Below are 11,509 nucleotides of genomic sequence, written 5' to 3' on the forward strand. Positions count from 1 at the left end.
GGTACCTGATCAACCCTGGCCGGCACGAGGCCACCAGCCCAAAGGAATGGGTATCAATGACAGCCATGAACAGAGGAAGCCGCTAAAGCCACCAAACTTCTAAAACGGTCGCAAAGGAATGCCAGGAGTCCACAAACGGACTTTCGGGACTCTAGCGCCAACTTTCAAAATGTGTCGTCATGGGTACCTGACCAACCCTGGCCGGCACAAGGCCACCAGCCCAAAGCAATGGGTATCAATGACAGCCATAAACAGAGGAAGCCGCTAAAGCCACCAAACTTCGAAAACGGGCGCGAAGGCATGCCAGGAGTGCACAAACGGAGTTTCGGGACTCTAGCGCCAACTTTCAAAATGTGTCGTCATGGGTACCTGATCAACCCTGGCCGGCACGAGGCCACCAGCCCAAAGGAATGGGTATCAATGACAGCCATGAACAGAGGAAGCCGCTAAAGCCACCAAACTTCTAAAACGGTCGCAAAGTCATGCCAGGAGTCCACAAACGGACTTTCGGGACTCTAGCGCCAACTTTCAAAATGTGTCGTCATGGGTACCTGACCAACCTGGCCGGCCCGAGGCCGCCAGCCCAAAGCAATGGGTGTCAATGACAGCCATAAACAGAGGAAGCCGCTAAAGCCACCAAACTTCGAAAACGGGCGCAACGGCATGCCAGGAGTCCACACACGGACTTTCGGGACTCTAGCGCCAACTTTCAAAATGTGTCGTCATGGGTACCTGGCCGGCCCGAGGCCCCCAGCCCAAAGCAATGGGTATCAATGACAGCCATAAACAGAGGAAGCCGCTAAAGCCACCAAACTTCGAAAACGTGCGCAACGGCATGCCAGGAGTCCACACACGGACTTTCGGGACTCCAGCGCCTACTTTCAAAATGTGTCGTCATGGGTACCTGACCAACCCTGGCCGGCACAAGGTCACCAGCCCAAAGCAATGGGTATCAATGACAGCCATAAACAGAGGAAGCCGCTAAAGCCACCAAACTTCGAAAACGGGCGCAACGGCATGCCAGGAGTCCACACACGGACTTTCGGGACTCCAGCGCCTACTTTCAAAATGTGTCGTCATGGGTACCTGACCAACCCTGGCCGGCACAAGGTCACCAGCCCAAAGCAATGGGTATCAATGACAGCCATAAACAGAGGAAGCCGCTAAAGCCACCAAACTTCGAAAACGGGCGCAACGGCATGCCAGGAGTCCACACACGGACTTTCGGGACTCCAGCGCCTACTTTCAAAATGTGTCGTCATGGGTACCTGATCAACCCTGGCCGGCACGAGGCCACCAGCCCAAAGGAATGGGTATCAATGACAGCCATGAACAGAGGAAGCCGCTAAAGCCACCAAACTTCTAAAACGGTCGCAAAGGCATGCCAGGAGTCCACAAACGGACTTTCGGGACTCTAGCGCCAACTTTCAAAATGTGTCGTCATGGGTACCTGACCAACCCTGGCCGGCACAAGGCCACCAGCCCAAAGCAATGGGTATCAATGACAGCCATAAACAGAGGAAGCCGCTAAAGCCACCAAACTTCGAAAACGGGCGCGAAGGCATGCCAGGAGTGCACAAACGGACTTTCGGGACTCTAGCGCCAACTTTCAAAATGTGTCGTCATGGGTACCTGATCAACCCTGGCCGGCACGAGGCCACCAGCCCAAAGGAATGGGTATCAATGACAGCCATGAACAGAGGAAGCCGCTAAAGCCACCAAACTTCTAAAACGGTCGCAAAGTCATGCCAGGAGTCCACAAACGGACTTTCGGGACTCTAGCGCCAACTTTCAAAATGTGTCGTCATGGGTACCTGACCAACCTGGCCGGCCCGAGGCCGCCAGCCCAAAGCAATGGGTGTCAATGACAGCCATAAACAGAGGAAGCCGCTAAAGCCACCAAACTTCGAAAACGGGCGCAACGGCATGCCAGGAGTCCACACACGGACTTTCGGGACTCCAGCGCCTACTTTCAAAATGTGTCGTCATGGGTACCTGATCAACCCTGGCCGGCACGAGGCCACCAGCCCAAAGGAATGGGTATCAATGACAGCCATGAACAGAGGAAGCCGCTAAAGCCACCAAACTTCTAAAACAGTCGCAAAGGCATGCCAGGAGTCCACAAACGGACTTTCGGGACTCTAGCGCCAACTTTCAAAATGTGTCGTCATGGGTACCTGACCAACCCTGGCCGGCACAAGGCCACCAGCCCAAAGCAATGGGTATCAATGACAGCCATAAACAGAGGAAGCCGCTAAAGCCACCAAACTTCGAAAACGGTCGCAAAGGCATGCCAGGAGTCCACAAACGGACTTTCGGGACTCTAGCGCCAACTTTCAAAATGTGTCGTCATGGGTACCTGGCCGGCCCGAGGCCCCCAGCCCAAAGCAATGGGTATCAATGACAGCCATAAACAGAGGAAGCCGCTAAAGCCACCAAACTTCTAAAACGGTCGCAAAGGCATGCCAGGAGTCCACAAATGGACTTTCGGGACTCTAGCGCCAACTTTCAAAATGTGTCGTCATGGGTACCTGACCAACCTGGCCGGCCCGAGGCCGCCAGCCCAAAGCAATGGGTGTCAATGACAGCCATAAACAGAGGAAGCCGCTAAAGCCACCAAACTTCGAAAACGGGCGCGAAGGCATGCCAGGAGTGCACAAACGGACTTTCGGGACTCTAGCGCCAACTTTCAAAATGTGTCGTCATGGGTACCTGATCAACCCTGGCCGGCACGAGGCCACCAGCCCAAAGGAATGGGTATCAATGACAGCCATGAACAGAGGAAGCCGCTAAAGCCACCAAACTTCTAAAACGGTCGCAAAGGCATGCCAGGAGTCCACAAACGGACTTTCGGGACTCTAGCGCCAACTTTCAAAATGTGTCGTCATGGGTACCTGACCAACCCTGGCCGGCACAAGGCCACCAGCCCAAAGCAATGGGTATCAATGACAGCCATAAACAGAGGAAGCCGCTAAAGCCACCAAACTTCGAAAACGGGCGCAACGGCATGCCAGGAGTCCACACACGGACTTTCGGGACTCCAGCGCCTACTTTCAAAATGTGTCGTCATGGGTACCTGACCAACCCTGGCCGGCACGAGGCCACCAGCCCAAAGGAATGGGTATCAATGACAGCCATGAACAGAGGAAGCCGCTAAAGCCACCAAACTTCTAAAACGGTCGCAAAGTCATGCCAGGAGTCCACAAACGGACTTTCGGGACTCTAGCGCCAACTTTCAAAATGTGTCGTCATGGGTACCTGACCAACCTGGCCGGCCCGAGGCCGCCAGCCCAAAGCAATGGGTGTCAATGACAGCCATAAACAGAGGAAGCCGCTAAAGCCACCAAACTTCGAAAACGGGCGCAACGGCATGCCAGGAGTCCACACACGGACTTTCGGGACTCTAGCGCCAACTTTCAAAATGTGTCGTCATGGGTACCTGGCCGGCCCGAGGCCCCCAGCCCAAAGCAATGGGTATCAATGACAGCCATAAACAGAGGAAGCCGCTAAAGCCACCAAACTTCGAAAACGTGCGCAACGGCATGCCAGGAGTCCACACACGGACTTTCGGGACTCCAGCGCCTACTTTCAAAATGTGTCGTCATGGGTACCTGACCAACCCTGGCCGGCACAAGGTCACCAGCCCAAAGCAATGGGTATCAATGACAGCCATAAACAGAGGAAGCCGCTAAAGCCACCAAACTTCGAAAACGGGCGCAACGGCATGCCAGGAGTCCACACACGGACTTTCGGGACTCCAGCGCCTACTTTCAAAATGTGTCGTCATGGGTACCTGACCAACCCTGGCCGGCACAAGGTCACCAGCCCAAAGCAATGGGTATCAATGACAGCCATAAACAGAGGAAGCCGCTAAAGCCACCAAACTTCGAAAACGGGCGCAACGGCATGCCAGGAGTCCACACACGGACTTTCGGGACTCCAGCGCCTACTTTCAAAATGTGTCGTCATGGGTACCTGATCAACCCTGGCCGGCACGAGGCCACCAGCCCAAAGGAATGGGTATCAATGACAGCCATGAACAGAGGAAGCCGCTAAAGCCACCAAACTTCTAAAACGGTCGCAAAGGCATGCCAGGAGTCCACAAACGGACTTTCGGGACTCTAGCGCCAACTTTCAAAATGTGTCGTCATGGGTACCTGACCAACCCTGGCCGGCACAAGGCCACCAGCCCAAAGCAATGGGTATCAATGACAGCCATAAACAGAGGAAGCCGCTAAAGCCACCAAACTTCGAAAACGGGCGCGAAGGCATGCCAGGAGTGCACAAACGGACTTTCGGGACTCTAGCGCCAACTTTCAAAATGTGTCGTCATGGGTACCTGATCAACCCTGGCCGGCACGAGGCCACCAGCCCAAAGGAATGGGTATCAATGACAGCCATGAACAGAGGAAGCCGCTAAAGCCACCAAACTTCTAAAACGGTCGCAAAGTCATGCCAGGAGTCCACAAACGGACTTTCGGGACTCTAGCGCCAACTTTCAAAATGTGTCGTCATGGGTACCTGACCAACCTGGCCGGCCCGAGGCCGCCAGCCCAAAGCAATGGGTGTCAATGACAGCCATAAACAGAGGAAGCCGCTAAAGCCACCAAACTTCGAAAACGGGCGCAACGGCATGCCAGGAGTCCACACACGGACTTTCGGGACTCCAGCGCCTACTTTCAAAATGTGTCGTCATGGGTACCTGATCAACCCTGGCCGGCACGAGGCCACCAGCCCAAAGGAATGGGTATCAATGACAGCCATGAACAGAGGAAGCCGCTAAAGCCACCAAACTTCTAAAACAGTCGCAAAGGCATGCCAGGAGTCCACAAACGGACTTTCGGGACTCTAGCGCCAACTTTCAAAATGTGTCGTCATGGGTACCTGACCAACCCTGGCCGGCACAAGGCCACCAGCCCAAAGCAATGGGTATCAATGACAGCCATAAACAGAGGAAGCCGCTAAAGCCACCAAACTTCGAAAACGGTCGCAAAGGCATGCCAGGAGTCCACAAACGGACTTTCGGGACTCTAGCGCCAACTTTCAAAATGTGTCGTCATGGGTACCTGGCCGGCCCGAGGCCCCCAGCCCAAAGCAATGGGTATCAATGACAGCCATAAACAGAGGAAGCCGCTAAAGCCACCAAACTTCTAAAACGGTCGCAAAGGCATGCCAGGAGTCCACAAATGGACTTTCGGGACTCTAGCGCCAACTTTCAAAATGTGTCGTCATGGGTACCTGACCAACCTGGCCGGCCCGAGGCCGCCAGCCCAAAGCAATGGGTGTCAATGACAGCCATAAACAGAGGAAGCCGCTAAAGCCACCAAACTTCGAAAACGGGCGCGAAGGCATGCCAGGAGTGCACAAACGGACTTTCGGGACTCTAGCGCCAACTTTCAAAATGTGTCGTCATGGGTACCTGATCAACCCTGGCCGGCACGAGGCCACCAGCCCAAAGGAATGGGTATCAATGACAGCCATGAACAGAGGAAGCCGCTAAAGCCACCAAACTTCTAAAACGGTCGCAAAGGCATGCCAGGAGTCCACAAACGGACTTTCGGGACTCTAGCGCCAACTTTCAAAATGTGTCGTCATGGGTACCTGACCAACCCTGGCCGGCACAAGGCCACCAGCCCAAAGCAATGGGTATCAATGACAGCCATAAACAGAGGAAGCCGCTAAAGCCACCAAACTTCGAAAACGGGCGCAACGGCATGCCAGGAGTCCACACACGGACTTTCGGGACTCCAGCGCCTACTTTCAAAATGTGTCGTCATGGGTACCTGACCAACCCTGGCCGGCACAAGGCCACCAGCCCAAAGCAATGGGTATCAATGACAGCCATCAACAGAGGAAGCCGCTAAAGCCACCAAACTTCGAAAACGGGCGCAACGGCATGCCAGGAGTCCACACACGGACTTTCGGGACTCCAGCGCCTACTTTCAAAATGTGTCGTCATGGGTACCTGATCAACCCTGGCCGGCACGAGGCCACCAGCCCAAAGCAATGGGTGTCAATGACAGCCATAAACAGAGGAAGCCGCTAAAGCCACCAAACTTCGCACACGGGCGCGAAGGCATGCCAGGAGTGCACAAACGGACTTTCGGGACTCTAGCGCCAACTTTCAAAATGTGTCGTCATGGGTACCTGGCCGGCCCGAGGCCCCCAGCCCAAAGCAATGGGTATCAATGACAGCCATTAACAGAGGAAGCCGCTAAAGCCACCAAACTTCGAAAACGGGCGCAACGGCATGCCAGGAGTCCACACACGGACTTTCGGGACTCCAGCGCCTACTTTCAAAATGTGTCGTCATGGGTACCTGACCAACCCTGGCCGGCACAAGGCCACCAGCCCAAAGCAATGGGTATCAATGACAGCCATAAACAGAGGAAGCCGCTAAAGCCACCAAACTTCGAAAACGTGCGCAACGGCATGCCAGGAGTCCACACACGGACTTTCGGGACTCCAGCGCCTACTTTCAAAATGTGTCGTCATGGGTACCTGACCAACCCTGGCCGGCACAAGGCCACCAGTCCAAAGCAATGGGTATCAATGACAGCCATAAACAGAGGAAGCCGCTAAAGCCACCAAACTTCGAAAACGGGCGCAACGGCATGCCAGGAGTCCACACACGGACTTTCGGGACTCCAGCGCCTACTTTCAAAATGTGTCGTCATGGGTACCTGATCAACCCTGGCCGGCACGAGGCCACCAGCCCAAAGGAATGGGTATCAATGACAGCCATGAACAGAGGAAGCCGCTAAAGCCACCAAACTTCTAAAACGGTCGCAAAGGCATGCCAGGAGTCCACAAACGGACTTTCGGGACTCTAGCGCCAACTTTCAAAATGTGTCGTCATGGGTACCTGACCAACCCTGGCCGGCACAAGGCCACCAGCCCAAAGCAATGGGTATCAATGACAGCCATAAACAGAGGAAGCCGCTAAAGCCACCAAACTTCGAAAACGGGCGCGAAGGCATGCCAGGAGTGCACAAACGGACTTTCGGGACTCTAGCGCCAACTTTCAAAATGTGTCGTCATGGGTACCTGATCAACCCTGGCCGGCACGAGGCCACCAGCCCAAAGTAATGGGTATCAATGACAGCCATGAACAGAGGAAGCCGCTAAAGCCACCAAACTTCTAAAACGGTCGCAAAGGCATGCCAGGAGTCCACAAACGGACTTTCGGGACTCTAGCGCCAACTTTCAAAATGTGTCGTCATGGGTACCTGACCAACCTGGCCGGCCCGAGGCCGCCAGCCCAAAGCAATGGGTGTCAATGACAGCCATAAACAGAGGAAGCCGCTAAAGCCACCAAACTTCGAAAACGGGCGCAACGGCATGCCAGGAGTCCACACACGGACTTTCGGGACTCCAGCGCCTACTTTCAAAATGTGTCGTCATGGGTACCTGATCAACCCTGGCCGGGACGAGGCCACCAGCCCAAAGGAATGGGTATCAATGACAGCCATGAACAGAGGAAGCCGCTAAAGCCACCAAACTTCTAAAACGGTCGCAAAGGCATGCCAGGAGTCCACAAACGGACTTTCGGGACTCTAGCGCCAACTTTCAAAATGTGTCGTCATGGGTACCTGACCAACCCTGGCCGGCACAAGGCCACCAGCCCAAAGCAATGGGTATCAATGACAGCCATAAACAGAGGAAGCCGCTAAAGCCACCAAACTTCGAAAACGGTCGCAAAGGCATGCCAGGAGTCCACAAACGGACTTTCGGGACTCTAGCGCCAACTTTCAAAATGTGTCGTCATGGGTACCTGGCCGGCCCGAGGCCCCCAGCCCAAAGCAATGGGTATCAATGACAGCCATAAACAGAGGAAGCCGCTAAAGCCACCAAACTTCTAAAACGGTCGCAAAGGCATGCCAGGAGTCCACAAACGGACTTTCGGGACTCTAGCGCCAACTTTCAAAATGTGTCGTCATGGGTACCTGACCAACCTGGCCGGCCCGAGGCCGCCAGCCCAAAGCAATGGGTGTCAATGACAGCCATAAACAGAGGAAGCTGCTAAAGCCACCAAACTTCGAAAACGGGCGCGAAGGCATGCCAGGAGTGCACAAACGGACTTTCGGGACTCTAGCGCCAACTTTCAAAATGTGTCGTCATGGGTACCTGATCAACCCTGGCCGGCACGAGGCCACCAGCCCAAAGGAATGGGTATCAATGACAGCCATGAACAGAGGAAGCCGCTAAAGCCACCAAACTTCTAAAACGGTCGCAAAGGCATGCCAGGAGTCCACAAACGGACTTTCGGGACTCTAGCGCCAACTTTCAAAATGTGTCATCATGGGTACCTGACCAACCCTGGCCGGCACAAGGCCACCAGCCCAAAGCAATGGGTATCAATGACAGCCATAAACAGAGGAAGCCGCTAAAGCCACCAAACTTCGAAAACGGGCGCAACGGCATGCCAGGAGTCCACACACGGACTTTCGGGACTCTAGCGCCAACTTTCAAAATGTGTCGTCATGGGTACCTGGCCGGCCCGAGGCCCCCAGCCCAAAGCAATGGGTATCAATGACAGCCATAAACAGAGGAAGCCGCTAAAGCCACCAAACTTCTAAAACGGTCGCAAAGGCATGCCAGGAGTCCACAAACGGACTTTCGGGACTCTAGCGCCAACTTTCAAAATGTGTCGTCATGGGTACCTGACCAACCTGGCCGGCCCGAGGCCGCCAGCCCAAAGCAATGGGTGTCAATGACAGCCATAAACAGAGGAAGCTGCTAAAGCCACCAAACTTCGAAAACGGGCGCGAAGGCATGCCAGGAGTGCACAAACGGACTTTCGGGACTCTAGCGCCAACTTTCAAAATGTGTCGTCATGGGTACCTGATCAACCCTGGCCGGCACGAGGCCACCAGCCCAAAGGAATGGGTATCAATGACAGCCATGAACAGAGGAAGCCGCTAAAGCCACCAAACTTCTAAAACGGTCGCAAAGGCATGCCAGGAGTCCACAAACGGACTTTCGGGACTCTAGCGCCAACTTTCAAAATGTGTCATCATGGGTACCTGACCAACCCTGGCCGGCACAAGGCCACCAGCCCAAAGCAATGGGTATCAATGACAGCCATAAACAGAGGAAGCCGCTAAAGCCACCAAACTTCGAAAACGGGCGCAACGGCATGCCAGGAGTCCACACACGGACTTTCGGGACTCCAGCGCCTACTTTCAAAATGTGTCGTCATGGGTACCTGACCAACCCTGGCCGGCACAAGGCCACCAGCCCAAAGCAATGGGTATCAATGACAGCCATCAACAGAGGAAGCCGCTAAAGCCACCAAACTTCGAAAACGGGCGCAACGGCATGCCAGGAGTCCACACACGGACTTTCGGGACTCCAGCGCCTACTTTCAAAATGTGTCGTCATGGGTACCTGATCAACCCTGGCCGGCACGAGGCCACCAGCCCAAAGCAATGGGTGTCAATGACAGCCATAAACAGAGGAAGCCGCTAAAGCCACCAAACTTCGCACACGGGCGCGAAGGCATGCCAGGAGTGCACAAACGGACTTTCGGGACTCTAGCGCCAACTTTCAAAATGTGTCGTCATGGGTACCTGGCCGGCCCGAGGCCCCCAGCCCAAAGCAATGGGTATCAATGACAGCCATTAACAGAGGAAGCCGCTAAAGCCACCAAACTTCGAAAACGGTCGCAAAGGCATGCCAGGAGTCCACAAACGGACTTTCGGGACTCTAGCGCCAACTTTCAAAATGTGTCGTCATGGGTACCTGGCCGGCCCGAGGCCCCCAGCCCAAAGCAATGGGTATCAATGACAGCCATAAACAGAGGAAGCCGCTAAAGCCACCAAACTTCGAAAACGTGCGCAACGGCATGCCAGGAGTCCACACACGGACTTTCGGGACTCCAGCGCCTACTTTCAAAATGTGTCGTCATGGGTACCTGACCAACCCTGGCCGGCACAAGGTCACCAGCCCAAAGCAATGGGTGTCAATGACAGCCATAAACAGAGGAAGCCGCTAAAGCCACCAAACTTCGAAAACGGGCGCAACGGCATGCCAGGAGTCCACACACGGACTTTCGGGACTCTAGCGCCAACTTTCAAAATGTGTCGTCATGGGTACCTGGCCGGCCCGAGGCCCCCAGCCCAAAGCAATGGGTATCAATGACAGCCATAAACAGAGGAAGCCGCTAAAGCCACCAAACTTCGAAAACGTGCGCAACGGCATGCCAGGAGTCCACACACGGACTTTCGGGACTCCAGCGCCTACTTTCAAAATGTGTCGTCATGGGTACCTGACCAACCCTGGCCGGCACAAGGTCACCAGCCCAAAGCAATGGGTATCAATGACAGCCATAAACAGAGGAAGCCGCTAAAGCCACCAAACTTCGAAAACGGGCGCAACGGCATGCCAGGAGTCCACACACGGACTTTCGGGACTCCAGCGCCTACTTTCAAAATGTGTCGTCATGGGTACCTGACCAACCCTGGCCGGCACAAGGTCACCAGCCCAAAGCAATGGGTATCAATGACAGCCATAAACAGAGGAAGCCGCTAAAGCCACCAAACTTCGAAAACGGGCGCAACGGCATGCCAGGAGTCCACACACGGACTTTCGGGACTCCAGCGCCTACTTTCAAAATGTGTCGTCATGGGTACCTGATCAACCCTGGCCGGCACGAGGCCACCAGCCCAAAGGAATGGGTATCAATGACAGCCATGAACAGAGGAAGCCGCTAAAGCCACCAAACTTCTAAAACGGTCGCAAAGGCATGCCAGGAGTCCACAAACGGACTTTCGGGACTCTAGCGCCAACTTTCAAAATGTGTCGTCATGGGTACCTGACCAACCCTGGCCGGCACAAGGCCACCAGCCCAAAGCAATGGGTATCAATGACAGCCATAAACAGAGGAAGCCGCTAAAGCCACCAAACTTCGAAAACGGGCGCGAAGGCATGCCAGGAGTGCACAAACGGACTTTCGGGACTCTAGCGCCAACTTTCAAAATGTGTCGTCATGGGTACCTGATCAACCCTGGCCGGCACGAGGCCACCAGCCCAAAGGAATGGGTATCAATGACAGCCATGAACAGAGGAAGCCGCTAAAGCCACCAAACTTCTAAAACGGTCGCAAAGTCATGCCAGGAGTCCACAAACGGACTTTCGGGACTCTAGCGCCAACTTTCAAAATGTGTCGTCATGGGTACCTGACCAACCTGGCCGGCCCGAGGCCGCCAGCCCAAAGCAATGGGTGTCAATGACAGCCATAAACAGAGGAAGCCGCTAAAGCCACCAAACTTCGAAAACGGGCGCAACGGCATGCCAGGAGTCCACACACGGACTTTCGGGACTCCAGCGCCTACTTTCAAAATGTGTCGTCATGGGTACCTGATCAACCCTGGCCGGCACGAGGCCACCAGCCCAAAGGAATGGGTATCAATGACAGCCATGAACAGAGGAAGCCGCTAAAGCCACCAAACTTCTAAAACAGTCGCAAAGGCATGCCAGGAGTCCACAAACGGACTTTCGGGACTCT

The sequence above is a fragment of the Anarhichas minor genome, unplaced genomic scaffold (genome assembly GCF_050575085.1).
Source record: "Anarhichas minor isolate MPS153535 unplaced genomic scaffold, ASM5057508v1 ptg000018l, whole genome shotgun sequence".
In the NCBI taxonomy this organism is placed as follows: Eukaryota; Metazoa; Chordata; class Actinopteri; order Perciformes; family Anarhichadidae; genus Anarhichas; species Anarhichas minor.